Below are 18,392 nucleotides of genomic sequence, written 5' to 3' on the forward strand. Positions count from 1 at the left end.
GTTTCTGGCAACAAGAAGAGTTGAAATATGATTGGAGATCTGAGAAGCAGAACTTGAAGTGATGGTGTGCTGGCAAGTAAGTCTTCCAGACCTGGGAAACTACACATTTCACCTTTTCTCAATTAGATGTATGCATGTAGGCCTCTTTTCTTCTTCATTCCTCAGCTCTGTAGTTACTACATTGCAATAAAGTAGGTATATATTTTAAAGTACAAGAATCTTGACTGGCATCGTGTAAATAACATCAGTATAGCCTATGAACAAGTAAAACTAATGTTGTGGAATCCACTCTTTATTGGGGTAGCTCTCCTGAACCAATTGCTCAGATAGACAAGTTAACACACAAAAAATCCTATGCAATCAGAAAGATAAACCTGTCTGATTAGAATGCTGGTGTCACAGATGGCCTCGGTTACAAATCTAACAATGCACTATCTAGCAGGAAGCTTCTTTGTGACATCCCTCAAGTAAATCCCAGTTACAAATCCTCATTGACAACACTACTAAAAAGAATGGAAAATGATTGCCACAAAGCTTAGCTACTAAACTGCAGCCTAAACAGTGTTTCTTTATAACCTTACTGAATGCGAGATGTACCTATACTTAAACTTGCTGAAAAATGATAGTACAAAAAAAAAAAAAAAAAAAAAAAAAAAAGCCCATAAATTTGGATATATACCAAAAAAATACAGGATTGAAGTTGATGCTAGGGAATCACTGACAGCAAAGAAGGGATTGTTTTCCTACTATGAGCATTTCTATGTGCAGGGAAATACAATATATACCACAACAAGAAGCAGTAGATTTAGAAGAAATTGAATTTAGGTTTTCCTATAACTTTGGGCAAAAATATGCCAAGAAGCTTTGGAGGGTAAGTTACACAAAGCTATGAAAAAGAAGAGTATTAGTACAGATAGAGTCTTTATCATATTTAGCTAGCAACTGTCTCTAGGCTTTTCCAAAGAATGACATTTGGCTTAATAATTACTGAGTGAATTTTCCATGGAAGGGTAACAACCTTGCCAAATTTTAAGTCTTTGCTCAAAATTACTGGAATGTTAGATCTGGTTAGTTTTATTCTAACACAGAGGAAAAGAAACCACAACATTTTTTTTTTTTCAGAAGAAATTTCCCACAGAAACACGAACTGAAACAGACCTTTTGGAAAAGGGTAAGTCCAGATTTGAATCTAGATGGATTTTATGTTTTTTGAAGTAAAATAAAAGTGGGGAAAAAAATGGAGCATGTCACGCCACTACTGTGGCAGCCTACAGCAAAGATGACATTTTAAAATTTACTTTCTATAACTTGAGATGTGCATTAAACTATGCAGAAATTCTTTCATGAGCAAGGGGAGTACTAAGGAAGCTTGCTTCTCTATGAGTTTTGGTCCTTTATTCCTAAAAATTCACACCATAGTAACATGACTTTCTCTCAGCAGTAATATGATTGGATTACCTACCTTGCTGCTGACTTCCACTACATTTTAGGGAGCTCTGAGAACTCTGTCCTTCTGTAAAATTTGTCTAAAATTATTTAACAGGTTTATAAGTCATTAGAGAAACTCTAATAGAAAATACCACATAAGCTATAATTTATCAGGCTACCAAAAATAAACACCCTTTTGTTTCCCAAGTAAGAAATTTCCTTTTAAGAGTGAGTGTTATTTTACATGTCTATATAGCAAGTAAAAACATAACTAATTGGCGTAATAGGTAATTTTCACCTGTAAAGACAAACATGATAATCAGGTAATCTCAAGTCAACAAGATCTGAAGAAGCCAGGATGGTTTTTAAGAAACCATCTCAGATGAAATGCAGTGAATGACAGTCTGTATATTCTCAGCTATGGAAAAATAAATAAAATAAGTTAGCCTTTAAATCATTGTGACAAACAGCTATACAATATTTCCAAAAATAAAACCACAAAACACCATTATTAGTGACTAAAGGAATGTTTCCCTCTCACCATTATAGTAACAAGTTTAGATGAATATGAACAAGCTTTTTTTAAAAACTCATTGGAAAAATATATAATGTATCATGTACTATTTTCCCAGTTTTATTCAGAGGGACCTAACAAATAGATTACCAGTTATTAAATTATGCTTTTTTTTTTAATGTATTTTTTTAAATTGTTGTGATACTACTTAAAATACTAAAATTATTTTTTTTTTGAGAAGCTCATAATTGTTTAATGATGTGGATGAAGGTCTTAAAATTTGGCAACTAAATAGCATCTGTGTCAGGGATGAACCTTTTTTAATCTCCCTGATGAACTGTCACAATGATGTCTTTCATGAAACCCATTCTTTGCACATGCTCTGCAGTGCTTGGTCATAATTTTACAGCCACAGTCTCTTAGGAATTTTTCCACACTCATGTGCTAAGCTGGAAAATCCCTGCCACTACTCCAGGTTGCTGTAGAGCACTGTAGGAGCAGGTAACAGAGTTAAACCCAGGAAGACCATTCTTTGTGTTCTCAGTGTTTTTATACTGCCAGGTCAGTATTAAGGAAAGAATTCATATGAAACATAGAAAAAAAAGAAATGTCTGAAATGTAATACGTAGCAAAAGCTTGGAAATATATTGCTTGGGAACTTGGGTAGACTTTGGGGACCAGGGAACAGGTTTTTCTTATTGGCAAATTGAGAAAAGGAAATCGGCTTCAGGAAAGGGAGATTTGAAACAAAAATAGCAAGGGAATAGGAAGGCTGAAATAGAACAAAAAGTAGAAGGAGATCCTGAGACTATCTACATAAAGAAACTGGACCAAGAATTCTGGTTTGAAGGATGAAAGGCTGGGAGATGGCAAGGAAGCAGACAAAAAGCTGGTAGAAATTGATAGTGGGACTGGGGGAAGAGACAGATTTTGCATATGTTCGAAGAGAGTTAAACAGAAAAGGGTGTGGGGAGCAAGAGCAGCCTGGGAATGGCTAAGCACACTCACCAGGGCAGGAAACTGGTTGTGAGCCACAGCCAAAAACTGATTAGAACAGGAGCTGGGGAGTGGGGAGGCTAGAGTTGCAAGAAGAATTGTGGAACTGAAGACATATATTAGCTGACAACAAGTCAACAATGGTGTCTCCTAAGATTATAATGGTGTCATCCTAAGATTATAAAGAAAACAAAGACCTGAAAGACAGATTTGAATGGATGGGGACAGTAAACAGCCAGCCATGGTGAACAGAGAAAAAAACTCTGCCTAGCAGAGCACACCCTGGCAGTGCTTAGGCCTGACCCTGTGTTTCTTGACTCTTAACATTCTTCTGTGTCGGCAAGTACTCATGAAAATCACTAACATGCAGGCGTCTCATTATGTGGCTTTATACTTGGCTTAAGTGGATTTAAGACCACACTGCACTGCCACTGAAAAGGATCAACATGTGTTCTCTGGTTGTCTTTTCTTGCTTCAGCACTGACGATTGTGGTCCCACAATAAGAGTTGATGCAGTTCACGGATCTGACCAGGCACTAGATAATATTTTGTAGAGGTAGTGTTCAATAAGATCAGCAAGGTGGTCTTATTTATAGCATTGCTACATGATTACTCATACTAACAAAAGTTAATATTGTGGAAGTTGCAGCAGAGTCAGATGGGAATGCAGGGAACACCGCCAGTCCCAATTTTTTTTGACTGTCTGGTCCTAGATCTACTTACACCAACCGTGAAATGGTGCCCTATTTCCCTGCTACTTGTCAACCATATGGAGATGGATAGCTTACTAGTACTAACTGCTACATACTAACTGAAGTGGCAGCCATCTCCTTTCAATAACTAAAAATTTCAACCCTGATAGTTGTCAATAGTACTGCAATCTGTATGATGCCGTACAAAAGATCTTGGAGTTTGGTTTGTTTGTTTAATTCTCTAGAAAACCAAAAATTGAAAGATCTGTGTTAAATAAGCATTCTGAGATGAAGAAACACTACCGTTAATGTTGCCTTTTAGAAAAAAAAAGTCATTGTATAACTAAAGACAGTATCATAATGCCTATAAAAGTATACAATTAAGGCAACTAAGAGTTCTTGACTTAGCAAACTTTCATAATGTTCTTTTAACATTTCCTGTGCATGTGAAGTAGTATACAAGCTGTTTTGAGCCTCTACTTAAATATATTAGAAAATCTAAGAAAAGGGAGAGTCATAGGTGTTTTGTATGTATAAGCAGGACAACTAAAGGTACCATAGCTGAAAGAGAGTGAAAAGGCACTTACATCATACAGTTTTCCTGTAATAAAACTAAACACAGCAAGGATTCTTGAATATTCCCTTGGGATTGCTTATTGGCACCTGCAAAGCTAAAAGAACTCTTTGTATTGTATTCATTATAATGTCTCTGTACCACTAAGAATAATGCAATAGTACTTTCTTTTTCACTCTGAGGGAGAAGGGGAAAAGTCAGTACTAACCAGCTTATTTAAATAACTCTAAATATTAATTACCTGAAATTCCACGCACCGAGTTCCTGTAGCTGTGCTTAGAATTTGTATGAATTCTATAAATGTATTTTTGTTGTTGTTGTTGTTGTTTGTTTGTTTAATAGTTGACTAGAGAAAATGCCTAATACGTGCAAAAGATGATTCCAAGTAACAATCACTCTGCTTTTATAGGTGGTGGGCTTTGCTTTAGTAATTTATATCAAAATTGACAAACTCAGGGAGGAAAGATATCCTTTGTACAGGCATGTCTGCTTGGAGAGTTTGTACTTGCATAAAGCGAATTTGATTGGAGCAAAATGGCAGCTGCATTTGCAGAGCTGACTTCTCTGAGAATTATCTTATCAGGCTGGTAGCATTGGTTGAACTGACCTGATTTCACAAAGAAGCCTGAGAGGTGATGGTACTACTATCTTGTTGGTCACAGCCTGGGTCACATGAGAAAACTGGACCAGCTAGTTGCAAAAATAACTGGATCAGTTGCAAAAGCTGGTTGCAAAAACAAGTAGGTCCCAGCATAAGTGATTTTCTTTAGGTCGACTAGAACAGTCTACAAGGGACACCTTCCCTTTGTTACCCTTGATATCACCAAAGCCAAGCAGATTGATGAGTAGGATGATTTCTGTTTGAACCTGCAAAATTTTGATGGAATGACTTTGAGCTTTTTGTCTGATTTGTTTTTCCCACTTACTCCCAATGAAAGATAGTTGTATTCATATTCTCCAAGGATCTTGCAAATGGCAAGAAGTAGTTTATAGGGATAGCTATGGATTAGTTTCAATTTCTAGAGCCAAAAATCAACTGGATGAACTGGAGGTAGGAGACCTTCAGCCTTAGTGAAATTTCATTCATAAGACAGAACAATGACATTGATTCCAGTAGAAAAGGCATACCTTTGCATGTTGTCAGGATTGTGGGTTAGCATCCCTTTCTATCAGAGCATTGTGCTAGTGTGCTAATTGAGGAAGATACTCATTTTGCTGTGGTTTTGACACCAATATATATATGATTTATATAATTTATATCATAGGTATAGGCTTAATATGCTTGTTTTGTGTCAGTCTACACATTAGAGGATCACTGCAATGGAATGTGTATCAATCAAAAGAAGACCCTATATGTTGTTATTACAGAAACCTAAAACAAAAACACAGCCTAAACAATTTTGTGGAAGTTGCAAAGTGCTTTGGACAGAATTGGACTTACCTGTAGATTGGGAAGAGAGTACTTAACACCAGTCTACACAGGTTGTCAACACTACTTTATGCCCACTGCAATGATAGTGGTGTGAGCCATTTCTAACAGTGGAAATACCCGTGAATGTTAGTAGGTTTTAGAAGATGGTTTCTACCACTAGAGTAGTTGCTCCAAGAGAGTGTTTCCACTTAATTAGAAAGGAAAGCAAACAAACAAACAAACAAAACCACTTTGCTTTGACACATTTGAAAGGCTTGTTGAGCTCCACTCCAGGAGCACATTCTGTGGGTACTGCTCTTTCCCAGAATCAGTTAGCAAAGACTTCGGTTGAAGGTATCAGAAAAAATTGTACAGTTTTTTTGTTTGTTTGTTTTGCTTTTTTGCCAAGTGTCATTATTTTCTGTGAATGAATTGCATTATCTGTTTTGAATGTGTCACCAAACATGTCTTGCATGTCTACACACTTGTAGATTATGTCTAAGAAGAAAAGAAAGATCAACAGAAAATCTCTAAAGAGCAAATCTGATGTTATTGACACTTTGAAAACCAGAAATGCCAAGGTTCTTTGGCATAAGTCAGCAGTAGCTTGGTAGTCTGGACACTGCTGGGAATCTCTACTACATGTTTCTCAAGCCACCCTATAGAGATCAAAAATATAAAAAATCCAGTGTGAAAAGAGCCTTAGTAATGATTTATACCAGAATGGATTTGAAAAGGATTTTTCAACTATGAATTCTTCAGTTAGGTTTGAAACAGATATGTTCTCTAACCTACATGCAGTTACAAAACTAAATTAAAATATACTTTCTGAGCAAAAACATCTCCTGTGGTAGCAGAAGGGGCTTACGTGGTATTGTTGGTGAATTCTGACATGTAACTGAGTAGCTCCAGAATTTAATGGACTGTTTTCCTGCGATCAAAATAATGATCACCTCCTATTTAAGATAGGAGGTCTAAATTGAATAAGAAAGTATCTGAACTTGTATCCCCCAAATTGCAGTTGAAAAAAAAAAAAAAGAAAAGAAAAAAAAAAAGAGAGTTTTGTTCTGTGTAGAATCAAAAAATTGGAATTTCACTTAGGAGTGAAAAGATAAGTGAAGTTCATGCTATTTAAAGGAGACTCAACAGCCAGTTGTGAAAGGCAGGAAAGAAAAATATTGCCTTAAGTAGCTGATGAGGTCCTCAAGATTTAGGAGTGCCTGAAAACTATTCATAATGAGATTTGACTGGGACTGTCAATGAATGGAAGCCAAGGTTCACCAATCTTAGTCTTTTTTAACTCTGTACTTACTACTGTCAACAGGTAAGGAAACAATACCTGAAAAAATGTAGGGATCCATTCACTTGTTCCTGCATGCAGGAGAAAAGAAGATGACAACAAATTTTAACAAAGCTTAAGTCTAGATTAATCTTTATTTCACAAATGGCAGGAATTCAGGATTGGTACCAAGGAAGACAAGGTTAGAAAGAAATATAAAAATAAACACCCGAAGAAATTACAAGAATTATCATTAAGCAGAGTTGCTGATCTTCCAGATTTTATATGTTAGTTGAGTGCTTGGGAATAAATCTTATTGTTACTTGATTATCATTCACAGTAAACCAAAGCTTTTAACCTCCTATCAACCTTTACCTTAGTGGACACTTAACAGCCAGAACTAGAAATTCCCTTGAAGAATAGAATTATCTCATCTCTTCAGGGGTAGGGTTTGTTTTCAGAAACAACATCCATGTGAAGACTTTTTATTTTTGTTTTTATTTCCCAAGAACATTTATAATTGTCTAATGAGATTTAAATAGAAATTGGATTTCTTCAGGAAGCCTGAATCAGCAGAGCGTTAGTTTACATGTTGAAGACTATTTATAGTGGAGGGGAAAGTATGTGTATGTGCATAGGTGTCTCGCTTTAAAGTTTATGTTCTGATGAAAACAAAAATTCTTTTCTTTAAAATACTAAAATATGAAAACAAATTCTTACATTAGGCAGCTCTTCAAAACCCAAGGATGTTAGCAGATATGCAAAAACTCTTTTAAATATTTTTCATTTTGCCAGGAATAGCAGAGAGGCTGGATGTTAATCTTCACCTTTATAAGTTCCTTTTATTCCCTGAGATTCCAAATTAGATGACCTGTTTGAAAATTCTCCTCAACCAGCTGGACAGAAAATAAACCTGCTTAAAACCAACTTACTTTGTTCACTGCTACATTTTCATCATTAGGAATGCAATTGTCTTTCACGCTACTGAAGAAAATACCCATGATGAAAGCTAGCAAAAGCTTCTATGGAACAGAATAAATAAGAAAGTGGAAAGAGAAGTTTGAAACTATACATATCTTCAAAAATTATTGCATTATTTCATCCCTGTTAAGGACATAGTTACAGCTATTCTCCTCTTTAACTTTCTGTAAGTAAACTAGTATATTTCCTGATGTCACATTTTCATGCTAAAACCAAGCACATATTTTAACAGACCTTAGAATACCAGATAAATCTAAAATCATTGGAACCAATTCTGTTTCATTCATGTGCCTCTGTTTATTTTATTTTTGCCAGATATTGTTTTCTTCTTACACAATGTAATAGGAATGTGACTGTGACAAATGTGGGTGTGCCTTTGAATAATTTTTCAAGCTGTATTTAGATCTGTCCTTAATATGATGTTTCTGTACTATATACAAGGCAATGAACACATTTGACTTTCACGTTTTGAGGTACATTATCACTTCCCAGTTCTGTCAGGTGACAGACACATGCGTCTAAACACCTGGGTTAACCTTCTGTGGATGAGAGTATTCCCCAAATGAAGTTCTTCGTTCATTGATATCCCCAGTGGTTTTCAAACTCACTCGTGCAAATCAGGTTATTTGACCTGAAATACTCTTTCAAAGTTGATTGTGTCAGTTGTTAGAAGTTGCCTGTCCTTGGGGTGTGGGGGGGAGAGAATTGTGAGAAGCTATTTGATGACTATCAGCATGACTATGTTATTCCTGCCTAACCCTATGAAGTGGATTGGTTCCAGCTGGACCTTAACCAAAATTAAATAAAATATGCGCTTAGGCTCTTTGGTGTTTCTAAAATCCCCTTGTCTCTCATGCTTTATTCCAACTACTAAATAAAGGTGCCTTCTTTTAAGGGAGCAGTTTGTCAATATCAAAAGAAAAACAGGTGTCTGAAACCAGTCAGATCTGCAGGATGATAGGCATTAGTACATACAAGATAGTGCTTGCCTCCTGACTAAAAATAAAAGAAGAACAAGATTGCATACAAACACAAGCCCAGGATCAGACAAGTCAGGAGCCAGAGGTGAAGCCAGTCCTGTAACACTGAAAATGCCATGTCAGGTTTCTGGTAAAAGATAATAGCGATTCCACTGTCTGCTCTTAAACTTACAACTCTGAAAAAAACAACAAACAAACAAACAAACAAAACAAAACAAAACAAAACAAAACAAAACAAAACAAAACAAAAAAGCACGGACCATCTTACCATCTTTTGAGTTTATTACCCCTTGGATACAAGGCATTCTTCACCCAAGAATGAATACTTTCCTTTAGTAAAATTATGTTTGCTGACATTTAGAAACTGCTTTATAAAACCCTTTAAAGTCAATAAGAGTTTTATCACCTGACTTATGGAGTTTGTCCTTAAAACATTTAAAAAAATATATACTTCCTTTTACTATATGAAACTCAGCAATTATTTTCCTTGGTACCTTTCAAGCATACACAAGAACAACCAACACAAAGAATAGGATCTGGAGCAGGCCCTGAGCCCTCAACTTCTCCTGTTTCATGCAGAAGCAGAAAAGTTTCTTCTGTGATACCATCTCCAGTTTCCTTGAAGTGTTCCACATGAAAGATTCTTTAAATACAGACAGGAAGATGAACAGTCCCTGTTCTCTTCTCTGGACTTAGATACTTTTAATAGAAATACAACCAATTAGTGATACTTGTCGTAATACATTTTTGATGGTTGACATGTTTTTTTCCTTGTCGTTCTGCAGAGCTTTGTGTAAGAAGTGTATTCCCTTGGGAGGGGCCAGTGTTCCAGGCTTTGAAGTTGTAGAAAATCCTTTATTGCACTTTAAAACTGCTTCCATATGCAGAAATAATTTTCAGTAGTTCTGTGGTCTTTTACAGGTATTAAGTCTTTGTCTTGTCTGAACCTTAAATTAGTTCATTCAAGTTAATTAGAGTGGGTATCATCATCATTTGTACCTCTGTAGGTACAAATGATAGAGACAACAACTACTGTACTCTTTTTCAGATTTTCAAACCTACACTTCAAGTAGTTCCTCTCCAATATATGTATTATATTGAAAGCACGTAACACTACGAAGTGATATATAAAGATGTTACCTTCTGCACTCACTTGGGATGACCCATATAAAACTAACTCATAACTATGCTATTTGTGAGTAATGGAATCATCCCATATTTATTTTATAAAAATCTTTATACTGTGTAGTATTTATGCATGCCTGTGCTGATCTGAGATTGTATCTTTGGGGAGTGCGTTACATGCTATGTTATACTGTTTTTATTATAGGCAATACATATAGCAACGCCTACAGTTAATGTTGCTTGACACTTTCTGGAATAAGACACTTTTATGTTGTTATCTTTGCTAAATTTAAGCCATTTGGATTACAGTTTTTCAAGTTGGATACATGCCTCTTGACAAATTCTTTAAAGGAATATTTCACCTAAAAAGATTCAGCTTGGAGCTTTTTGTTTTCCCCAGAACAATATTCATCATAAGTATGTTCTTCTTTGTATAGCTTTTGTAGCTTCTCCTTATTGGGTTGTGCCAACAATACAGCTTGATAACTGCTTGACTCCTTGAGGAAGTACTCACTGGAGTGTCCTCATATCTCCTTTGTTCACTCGTTCTACTTACTGCTTCATAGTGATCTAAGGGTAAAACACAAAAAGGTAGATACAGGGAATGGTTAATGGCAAGAGTTCCTTCCAGACTACAGATGTGATCAGTTGTGGAATTTCAATTAGTACAATGTGACATAAATACACAAACATGGTTGACATTTAATTAGTTTCTCAGTTTGATTAGACATGGCTTTGGACTTTATTCTTTTTTAAAAAGAAAAATGAGTATTATGCTGCAACACAAAAGTTATTAATGACAAAATAAAAGATATGGCATGTGCCTGTGTTAACGCTTGACCTTCCAGAAGAAAAGTCATTCCCATTGCAGTGTATAAAGACATAGATAGAAGTGTATCCATGCTTTGCCAATCCACAGTTTCCTTGTGTGAAGACAATGAACACAGCTCAAGATGATATACATGTAGAGGCTTGATGCCAAAACCAAATGTTTACTAGTGTATTACCCTTGTTTATTGACAGCAAAACTTGAAAAATGATACCGGAAGATCCCCAGCTACCAGCTGCTACTAATTAACAGAGCAAATCCAGTAGAACTCAACATATCCTAACACAGGCAAACTTCCGGAACTAGGCCTTTTGTTCCAATGCCACCAATCTAAACAACAAGGCTCCTGACTGCATGCACCAACCTTTGTTAGTGAGGGCTACCTGAAAAGAGGGAAATTTAATGAGTCTGCAAGTTCAGATTTATTAGTTCTCAGCTACAAAACCTCCATCTGTCAATTGACCTAAGAAGAGAAGTCAAGTTGAATTAAGCTTCCATGTTAAAAGATCATATTGTCATAGTCTATCCCTAGGAAATATAATAAATTTTATATCCAGTGGCAATGCTGAGGAAGTCTCAAGAAACCATAACAATAGTTCTGATCTCTAGTATCACCATGATTGTTGCAAAAGGTTATTGACTCATCTATGAACCACCAGTCAGATCAGTAAACCCTCTGGACAACTTCAACAACAGATAAGGAACAAAATGAAGGGCATTCAGACAACTTCCTCTTCTACTTTGTCACAATTTTACGATGCTATATGCTGACAGGGCCATACTTCCCCCAAAAAGGAACTCTTCAGGAACCACCTCCAAGAAACTTCATTAATTTTCCCACTAAAGATTCCTTACCTTTTGCAGCTCTTCCTTTATGGACAACAACATTGTTTTAGTTCAGACTATATTGAATTCACAGTCAAATTTCTAGTCTAATGCCGAATCAAGTCAAACACTTTACTTTCCCCTCCCTATGTTGAATGGCAGTTTGCCTATTTGTTTTTATTTTTTGAAAGAATGGTGTTTCGAACTCCAATCCTAACTGATTGGAATAATATTCTTATATATTAATATAATTTTGGTGAGATATACTGGTAGAACTAGGCTACGCTACAGTGGAACAGATAAGTCTACTTCATGATGATTACACAAAGTCTAAATTTAATCTGCTGTCTAGAAAGCCTTGCCCTAGGCAGTCAAGGGAAATGAAGTAGTAGGTCATTTCTAGACCTATATTCCCAGTACTGGGTAGAAGGCAAAGAACCAGACCTACATGTAAGAAGCCAACCCTGTGGCTGTTTATTTCTTCATCATCTTCTTCAGACAATATTTTGCATTTCTGTGAGCTGGAGGAAAGAAAGGATTACAATCTGTGCCATTCTCTCACAAACTCTAGTTGAAACATCACAACACTACTTGATATGTTGAGATTACCATGTTAAATTAGTCTTCTGGACACAGAAAAATACAGTGTTAAATCTTGAAACTGAAACAAACAAACCAACAAACCCATAGATCTTTGACCCATTTCAGATCTGCAAAAACTGTTAGATCAGAAAGTTCATAATTTTTATTCCTAATGATGCCTTACTATTGCTCTAGGACAGAGCTTTCCTCTGAATTTTCCAGTTTTCCTTTTTTTCAATTACTTAAGAAAAAGGGAAAAAAAAATGGTCAAGTCAAGCTTTTGATTTTTCCTTTTGGTTAGGAAAAAAACAATGTTTGTTAATCTTTCTAAAATTATCAAAAGGAATACCCTTTTCTTTCTCAATATCTAAACGTGCCCTTACCACAGAGAACAGCTAATATTTTGTCACTTGGACTAAGATTCTTTTCTCTTGTCAACACTGGTTATAGGATTTTGAAAATGCTTGATTTGTCATGCTGAGAAAAAATCTTGAAGATTTTTAAGTTTTGGAAAAATCAACTTGTAAATGTCATACTCATAACCTGGGGGAAAAATCAAATTCTTTATGAACACATATCAATGTATCCTGCATGAGCTATATTGGAATATCTACCTCTTAAAGATCTGTAGGGTTCTTTGTATTCACTATGAAAGCACGTAATTTCAGCTGCCTATACTCTCCACATATCAGTGACTTTAAAACTGTATTTAGACATGAGAAGGAAAATTAGAGATTCTAGATGAAAGGAAAGAAAGACTAGCTTTCAGAAACAGAACCCACTTTTACCTCAGTTCTCAGCCTACTTCTTTCTTAGTTTATGGCGTCTCCTTTCAAACATTTAAGAGGACTTTCCCTAATTTAATTTTCAGGTAATGCAGTCTTCATAATGATCATTACTTTGACTATGAGAATAAGCAAACTGTTATGGCTGATCAGCCACTTAAGGAGTTCTGTAAAGATAAAATCATCCTTCAGCTTCATTCCATGCTTCCATCCCAACACAACCATTAAGGTAGGATTTTGTTTCCTGAATTGTTTTGTAAACCGGTTCTCATCCTTGCCAAGGCAATGGAAGCTACATTACAGTGGTAAGATTGCACCAGTGTGAATAGGACCAAGGCATTCAACGAAGTAGCTAAAACTCCGATGTGGATGTCAACGTCTAGGTTCTGCTGGGGACCGATGGGGTGAGCTGCAAGGGAGAACAATGTGATTGCACAGGATGTTTTTTCTTTTCTGTTTCCAGTTTGGGGCTTTACAGACAAACTTTTTGAAAGTTAGGTAATACCTGTACATGTTCACTGTCTGTGTGCATGCTCACTATCCAGTCAGCTTCTCACATCACAATTTCTATGGAGCTTTTGCCTCATTCATGGCACAGAGCACCTTCTACGAATAAATCAGGGATGTGTGGCAGACAGATTTACCAGGGATGTAAACAAAGTAATCAGATTTCCATTACTATTGACTGCATGGCTCCCATAGTCAGGGCTAGGTCTGTCCCTGTGCAGTGATGGAAGCTGTTGTATTTCAGATTCCAGTGTCATGTGTTGCAAAACTAGAAAGGCTGGTAGTGAAAGAGGTAGGAGAAGGCAGGAAAAGAAACACAGGTCCTATAGATAAAAGATGCATTTTGTCCCTTGAGATTATAATTTAGTCCTACTTCTGTCACGGAGCTTTAATTTGATACTAAGCAAGTCATTTTTAAAGCATAATGGCCAAGGATGTCTTCTCTATATATCTTCAATATATAGAGAATATATACAGAATTCAACATAGAGAGGTTCAATTCAAGATGTTGGGCAGACAGATGGAGTTGCAGAAGTATTTACACCTGCAACTTGTATCAATAAAAATGCTACTTTTAACGTATTTTAACATACTACATATAGACGAGGTGAAATGGCCTCAAGTTGCACCAGAGGAGGGTTAGCTTGGATATTAGGAGGTTTCTTTACTGAAGGGGTTGTGAGGCATTGGAACAGGTTGCCCAGGGAAGTGGTTGAGTCACCACCCCTGGAGGTCTTCAAGAAACGTGCAGATGAAGAACTTAGTAGCATGGTTTAGTGGTGGACTTGTCAGTACTAGGTTAAATGTTGGACTAGATGATCTCAGAGGTCTTTGCTTACCTGAATGATTCTATGATTCTGTGGCTATATGATATTATCGTAGGTACTTAAATCTAGGCCTTTTTAATGGAGCAGCAGATATCTCTGACAATTTTGACTTTAATTTCTTGTCTCAGTTCTACATGGGTAGATGATGGATTACAATACAAGCTCAATTCATGGGTAGATTGTGAAGAAAAATTATTGTTTGTTAACAAAAATTATTGAAGTCCACAAGAAAACAGTGGAGCATCTGCTAACATTTTTGAAAGCAATAATCTGGGGAAATAAACTATGCCCTTTTGTATAAAGAACTAGATATGATGATAACAAAATGCACAAAAATTACCAGTAATCTATTAGTGTAAGTAATGATTACCACTGTTTTCTTCAGTTATTTACATATGATTATGTTACTGTCCTAATCTAATCCAAAAGTCAATGTTTTTCAGATCAATGCAAATCATGTTTTAGTAGTTGAGAGAATAAGGAGACTCCATCTTCTAGACTTTCACTTTAAGAGTCTTGTTTAACAGCCATTCCTTTAGGTGATTCCATTTTTCACAACATGTCACGGAACAAAAAAACATCTTTCTGACTGAAAACACCTCTGTTTATGCCACCCCTACAACAAAATGGGAAACATAATCCCCAGCTTTGTGTTGAAATTATAGATACAGATTTCAATAAAAGTGTTTTGTTGTTGTTATTTTACCTAGCATTTGTAATTGTTTATTTTAACTTAAATATCCCAAGACACTTAGAAGACAAGAGAATGAGACAGAGATGGGGAAAGGAAGAGGGATAGAAATTTCAAGAGACTATCAGAGTACAAGGATGAACCATATCCTAGGAGTTAAGATGAGGGCAAATAGGAATAGGATCAAAATATAAAGTGAAAATATTAGGGGCAAATGGATATTATATACTACATACCTAATCTTTCAATGTTGTTTGGCTAACATGGAGTTTTAAATCATCCAGTTGTCTTAGACGAAAAAGACAAGATCATACAAATGTGAGTAGGATTCATCTTACCTTTCTTAGGCAGTTGAAGGATAGGTATCATATTTTCAATCAGCAAAAATTCAGCCAACATAGTCAATCAAATTTAAAGTGCAATTCATCTGGCCAGACATAGGCAGCTATCTAAGATGAGACGAAGCATGCCCTGAATTCCATTGACTATGCTGACTGGCTTTTCAGTGACTGTGAAAAAGTAGCATGGGATGAGAGAGATGTGGACATACTGGAAAATGTCCAATGGAGGGCCACCAGAAAGATCAAGAGACTGGAGCATCTTTCCTATAAGGAGAGGCTGAGACAGTTGGGACTCTTCAGTGTGGAGAACAGGAGGCTCAAGGAGGATCTTATCAGTGTGTATAAATACCTGAAAGGAGGATGCAATGAGATGGAGCCAGGCTCTTTTCAGTGGTGCCCAGTACCAGGACAAGAGACACAAACCAGAACACAAGAAATTCCATATGAACATCGGGAAGCACTTCTGTATTGTGTGGGTGATCGAACAGGTTTTCCAGAGTGGTCGTGGAGTCTCCCCCTTTAGAGATCTTCAAAAGCCATCTCGATGTGGTCCTGGACAACCTGCTCGAAGGTGGCCCTGTTTGAGCAGGAGGTTGGACCAGATGGCCTCTACAGGTCCCTTCCAACCCTAAATATTCTGTAATACTGTGATTCCATGATATAATTTGATCAGAAGTTAATATCTATAGCGTAGACCATCACATTTGACCTTATCAGTCACATCTTTTGAAATCCTTCAGGTAATCACTGACTACATCTCAACTACTAAATGTTTTATTTCCAAGTTCTACTCCCAAATATAAATTAAAAACAAAAACAAAAACAACAACAAACTTGAAATGACCGATCAAAAAAGTTACTGATAGTCACCTTAATGTCAAGAGTTATGATCTTGTGGATAAATGTCTGCATATCACATATGGCTGAGATGCCTTGGTCAGAGCAAATTCTGGAAGTGTAGACTCATTGCCATCTAATACAGACCTCTGTGATATTTTCACTAATGCCAACTTTTAGGCAGCTATGGTCTAACACCATAACTATCCCAAATTCAGCCATTCCACCATCAATGAAGATCTTTATAGACATTTCGGTGGCACATGGTGATATTGAAATGGAGTTGACCTTTTTAAATTAATGTGATTCCATGATCTGCACCTTGTCCATACATTTAAACATTCTTCACTCTGCTAATTGAAAGAATGATTGTCCCGACATTTGCCAAGACTGCCACTACAGGCAGTTGTCTTCTTCAAACTGGAAGCACTGTATGCTAAAACTTGTGCTTTTTTCATATTGTCTGATTCTTTCCAAGACTGGGTTAACCAAGGCTGTTTCACTCACCTCTAAGAAGACGCCCTGCTACTCTCAGATTTCAAACAGGCCTGGCTTTTCACTTGTCCTAGACTGCTCAGTAACTGTATTCCATACAACCTCTTTACTAGAAACATCGGTATGCCACGTTAATAAAGCCATTTACAAAGTTGCTGTAAAGCTTCATTTTAACAACAAAGACTGTTCAATAGAAAAGGCAGATAAAAAAGATACATCCTGCCTCAGTGAGGAAAGTGTGAAACACTTTAAAAAATTAGAAGGAAATGCTGATCTAGACAACACACACAACTTTTAGACAACTCAATTTTTTCTAGAAAGAGCAAGAAGAGATCAAGCTATCGTGAAACTTAATGTAACAAAACCCAAATGCAAAACCTTGACACTAGTCACAAAACTTGGTACCTCTCAGATGCTTGAACCACAGCAGTATCACGTGGTATTTTTGAACAGTATGGCTGATTCACCTGAGAAGTCTTACAAAGCAACAAGGACAAAAGGTTAGAATAGGCAGCAAAGAAGAATTAATGGCACTGCAAGCAATGAATATGTGTAAAAGAAGAACGTCCTTCAATGAAGATGTAATGTGGATGGTGGTTGAAACATTTAAAATTAGTAATAACTCTGAGCTTTTGTTGTTTCCATGAAGTACTAAAAATAGAGAAGTACTGATGAACTGTATTTCTTTTTAGTCATCCAGAAGAACAAAACGCCTAGGATCTGTTTGACTACAACGTTAAAACAGAAAAGAGGGGGCAAGAAAAGAAGAACTTCCTGTGTTCTATGCTTATGCCTTGCAAGTGAAGTAACATCTTCAGCAACCATTGCTGCCAACCCTTTGCCAAAACATGACTACAGAATACTTTAAAAGGTTGTCCTTCAAAAGACAGCTACAATGATGGTATGCTGTGTACGGCTCAAAAAGGATTCAGACCACGGCCCAGAAACTGAGTGAATGCTCACCTCAGGGTCAAGAGGAAGGCAGTCACGGAGATCCTAGACCTCAACCACGTCCATTTCTTACACAGGCCCATACTTGGGTCAACGATCCTGTCACTGAACAGCCCCCTTTTACAATACCTAGGTTAAGCCCAGCTCTTGAAGACCTCAAGAAATGGTTTCAAGACCAACCAGTTCTAAACTCTTCATAGGCTAGTTAGGAAATTACAAAAGTACTGAAGGTGGCAGACATTTTGTCTATGGAAATGGTGTCCATCTGGCTGTCCAGTGCCAGATTTTCAGTCACCTAGAGGAAGAACGTTGGCCTGGAGGAAGTGATCTTTTGGTCACGAAGAACGGATGGATGGGTAAACCGCATCTCCAAAAGGAATTTCCAGTCCTTTCTGTACAAATCACCCAAATCCCGTAAGTAGATCGGCATTTTCTGAACGGATGCCTCCTGGACAGCGGTCCCAAACTCGTTTATCAAAGTAGAATATTGAGGGGTGTCTCCGTTTCTGAGAAATGCTTTTGCAAGTCTTTGGCCAAAAAAAAAATAAAATAAAATAGAAGCAAGAGGCAACTTGATCAAAAATTTGTTGAGTCAGTGTGTGGGTTGACTGCACGCGTGTGATGAACTCCGCTTTAACTTGCGCTGCTCTGCGGCAGGGCGCAGCTCCCTGCTGCGGGACAGACGCTCACCTGGACGGGAGGAGGAGGAGGAGGAGGAGGAGGAGGAGGAGGAGGAGGAGGA

At 36.9% G+C, this 18,392-nt stretch overlaps 1 long non-coding RNA gene across 1 annotated transcript in view; it reads left to right on the forward strand.

Moving 5' to 3' along the window:
* The window catches only part of LOC106019911 (uncharacterized), a 45,275-nt gene extending 27,606 nt beyond the window's left edge, over positions 1–17,669 (forward strand). Inside the window, exons 3-4 of the long non-coding RNA XR_003495433.3 lie at positions 1,123–1,171; positions 13,088–17,669. This is a non-coding gene — a long non-coding RNA (uncharacterized lncRNA). The remainder of the gene's footprint in view (positions 1–1,122; positions 1,172–13,087) is intronic.
* The last annotated feature ends 723 nt before the right edge of the window (positions 17,670–18,392 follow it).

This window comes from Anas platyrhynchos, chromosome 2 (genome assembly GCF_047663525.1).
Source record: "Anas platyrhynchos isolate ZD024472 breed Pekin duck chromosome 2, IASCAAS_PekinDuck_T2T, whole genome shotgun sequence".
Taxonomy (NCBI): Eukaryota; Metazoa; Chordata; class Aves; order Anseriformes; family Anatidae; genus Anas; species Anas platyrhynchos.